Source organism: Octodon degus, unplaced genomic scaffold, assembly GCF_000260255.1.
Source record: "Octodon degus isolate 3935 unplaced genomic scaffold, OctDeg1.0 scaffold00015, whole genome shotgun sequence".
Classification (NCBI taxonomy): Eukaryota; Metazoa; Chordata; class Mammalia; order Rodentia; family Octodontidae; genus Octodon; species Octodon degus.
The window spans coordinates 17,391,115-17,395,278 of record NW_004524591.1 but is presented as its reverse complement, the minus strand read 5'-3'; positions in this window follow the sequence as shown (position 1 = coordinate 17,395,278).

Genomic DNA, 4,164 nt, shown 5'->3' with positions numbered 1-4,164 from the left:
AAATAGCCTACCTGGCCCCAAACTCATGGCAATCTTCCTGCCTCAGCCTCCTGAATGCTGGGATTACAGGTGTGCACCACCAGCTCATCACCACAGTTTCTCAAATAAGCAAACAAGCAAAAATAATAATATATTCTTAAATGTTGCAGTGAGAAGTCTAAAACCATTATTAAAGCTGGGGAGATAGCTCAGTGGTCTAAGCACCTGCCTGGCAATCACAAGGTCCCAGGTTCAATCCCTGGTACTGCATGCCAGGCCAGCCCCAGAAATGCCAGCCACTGAGACCCAACATGGTGGCCCAAAGCTATAATTCCAGCATTGGGGTGTCTGAAACAGGAGGATCACTATGAGTCAGAGCTGCATAGCGAGACCCTGTACCAAAATAAATAAATAAATAATTCACAAAAATTTTTTAAAAACATTGTTAAAGAGTAGCTACATTAAAAATTATTGGTATCACTTTTTACTACAATGAAATACTCCATTCAAGCACAATTTTAAAATATCATACACTGGCCATTTGAAAAATATACTTTAACATTGTATTATATAATATCAAAAAATCATACCCATTGTCTTTGCTGACAGTGGGCACTGGGGATGTTATGTGAGGAACTGGGGGAGGTGGTCATAAGAAAGCCACCAAGAGAACCCCAATCTGATATTCTGGCAGGGAGGGACTGAGAATCGAACTCAGGATCCTGAGCTTGCCAGGCAAGCATTGTGCCACTGAGCTACATGCTGGCCCATGAACTGAACTCCTACCAAGATCAGCTCTTGGGCTTTCAGACTCCAGAACTGTGAGGAAACAAATTGCTAGTGTTACGGCACCCATCCATCCATTCAGGGCAGCTGAAGCCTAACAGTTGAACAGAAGATTTGGGAGCGGCTTCCAGTCAGAACCGCTCTACCTGCTAAGTCCCAACACATGCAGCTGCTCTGAAACAGAGCAGAGCGTTTCTTTACCAATCAGCTGGGCTGACATCCTGTCACTTAGGATCCATTCAGGTACAGGGGTCATAAGAGCGTCACAAACAGAAAACCAAGAGTGCCTTGAACCGGAAGAACAAGAAACCCACAGGCAGGGTACTTCCCAGATGGGTCACTCAGAGGCTCGGGGGTTCCCATCTCCCCCCGGCTGCCCTCTGTGTTGGTGATCATCCTCATGATGGCAAAGAAGGCACAGAGGAGTCCCCGGCTTCAGCCCCCCGGAAGCGCTTCCCCTCCACAGGTCCAGGCAGGGCTCAGCCTCTGTTCATCAGTGACTGCAAGGAGAAACACGGGGCCTTTTTCTCCAGGCCCAGGGTAATAAGCTCATCATTGTGCTATAATTAGCCTGCCATCCCGGCCCCTTTCAGATGCTTGGGCGGTGACTAAGGCCTAGCTCAGGGCATATTGCCAACTGGGAATCCAAGTGACCTCGCCCCTTTACAGCTGCTCAGGGACGGAGCAGAGCCTACAGCCGTGTCCCAGCCGCGTCCCCGAAGCACCTTCCATCTTGAACCCTTGGGCAAGACATCGCATAGATGGCGAGGCAAAGTGTGGCAGATGTTCTGCCAGTCCCTCTGGACTCGCTCAGACCTCACCAGCTAGGGTGCTCTCAGGGATTCGGGAGACTTCTGACTGCCAGCTCCAAAATCTTGTCACCCAAGGGCTCTTTTAGGAACCACCTATGAACAGGGATTAACAACCCTCCAGCTTTCAATCAATGATTGATGGGAGCTGCTGTCTAAATAGCACAGCTCCTGTTGCCCCTAGGGTGGACTCACTGCCCCACTGCCCACTCAGCTGGGGGCAGCAGCTGACTCCCACCCTTCCCTGGCTGCCTTTCCTTCTCCCCAGTCTTTCCCTCTCTTTCTGCTTTGTTTGGAAGTCCATTATTTACTTTTGAATCCTTATCCCTGGGCTTCCTCCTGGGGAAACTCAAACTAAGACACAGACTATTCTATGTTGTTCAAATCACACTGGATTTAGAATGCTGTGAGGAAACAGCCAGAGAACTTTCCACTCCATCGTGATCTGCAAAAGAAGGGAGGGGTTGGAGCCCGACTGGGTGTGAGGGCTGACCGGGTCTCTTCCACGCCATAGGCGGAATCAAGAAGCTCTCTTAAAGAGAGGTCCCTTGTTACCATGTCCTCTTTAACAAGCCCCTCAGGAAGTGAGGAACCCATTATGGGGTGAAGCTGGGAAGCTTCCCCAGAGACAAACAAAATGATTTCAAGTTATGAGGGCATATAAATTTAGTCCAAGCTGAGCAAGTATGAAAACTGAAGAAGTAATCAAACATGGGCGTGGCCAACGGCCCTGTCTGCGGGAACACGGACTCCGGCTAGCGTGTGACCCGTAAAAGGATTTTAGAGAGTGTTAGACTGGCTTCTGACTAATTAAGTGCAAGGAAAAATCTAAAGTCAATAACAGAGTGTTGTAAATGCAGAAGGAAGAAAATCTTTAAAACCTCTCTACGCAGCGTGGGTCCCGCTCTCTGTCTCCTCCCATTGTTTCCAGGGTCTCAGCAGCTGGCCCTGCAATTTTGGCGTTTGCCTAGGCCTCCTCGATCTCCGAAGAGTGCTGCCGCGCTTATATTTTAGAATCAGCTTCTCCTCACAGCAGTGGGAGGTCAGGTCAATATCATTTTCCCTGTTTGAGGAAGGAGAAGCAAGGTGAAGCAGGGGGCAGTGCGATTGGCTCAGGTCACAGGGAAGCCACTGTGAGTCTTTTCCTGCCCCAGCCTGTGGGCCAGGCACCTCTGGGTCTTATGTAAACAAGATAAGACCAGCCCAGTTACTTCCTAAAGGCAATTAAAATCCTCAAACTGGAAAAGAGAAAGCCTTAACAACAACAACAACAAAAACATGAGTACCCCAGCAGTGTGGATTAGGTAGACATCCTGTATGTCTGGAGCAGATGGTGACACCACACCCACGCTGTCCTCAAGCTCCCTGCCTTTATCTCCTTCACCTTTCTCCCTGGATGGAATCCCACCTTCTCCAGGAAGTGCTCTGGGACCTCGAGCCTTCCCCCTCCTCTCTGCATTTCTCAACAGGGCTCATCATAAGGCAAGAGTAGGACTGTTCACCGCTTTTGTCTTAGCCCCTTGCGTGACCTCAGACACATAAAAAAGTCATATACATCAGGAATTGAACTTAGGACATTGTGTTTACCAGGCAGGCTTTGTGCTGCTGAGCTCTAGCCCTGACCCTCAATATATATTATTAGGCAGATGAATGGAATTCATGTTCCACATTCATGTTTGTGTTTAAAAATTAACCACAACCTTACTTTCCAGTACCCAGGCAATGCAGAAGATGTCTCAGAGAATTAAGGCATTCCTGAAGAAAAAATACACCGCCATCGTCACAAAGTGACTGGGACCCACAAGCCATGTCACTTCCAGCACATTCTGGACAAGTTAATTCTACCTGTGAGACTCTGACTGTTCTTCACCATCACACCATTTGCCAGCATAAGGGAAGGCTGTTGGATCAGTCAGCCTGCTCACGTGAGCATCCAATGCAGCTCTGCCGCGGCAAACGGAGGCTGCCCTCCACCGGCCACTCATCTTCTGCCTGCTCCCACACGTGTGTTTGCAGAATTTGGCTGCATTAAAAAGATTAGAACTCCTTTGTCTCCCGAGTTCTCATTTATTAATTCACAAGTTGGTTGAGCAGCTATTGTCTGCCAGGACTTACCTCAGGCAGTGGGTAGCTGGAGCTCATAGAACACATCTTCTTCGCTCATGCTATGATAAGGCATTCTTCAATTTTGGTCTGCAGCTGACTTATCCTGCTTTCCAGAGCAATTCTACATTCTTCATTGCTATTATATGGTAATTATTGCTGTTATTACTCCCTCTGAATGCAGTCCATTCTCCAGCGCTGTTTGTGAGCACTCTGTTGCCTATCAGAGTAAAAGCAGCAGTGAGAGTCAGTGCCTCAGTTATGCTTCTCAGTGTCTTGCCTCTAATGTGACAGAGCGTACCAGGTGGTCAGTAGCATCAGTGCTTCCTGCTAGGATCCTGATCTTGCAGTCTTGACTCAACAGTTTCCTAGCAGGTTCTTCCTGTGCTTCCCTCGGGGGCCTCTTTCTGACTCCTCCCCCCTAGTTGCCTCAGGTAATGAAATCCCCTCCAGGCGTGGTGGCACACACGTCTCTGAACCCAGCACT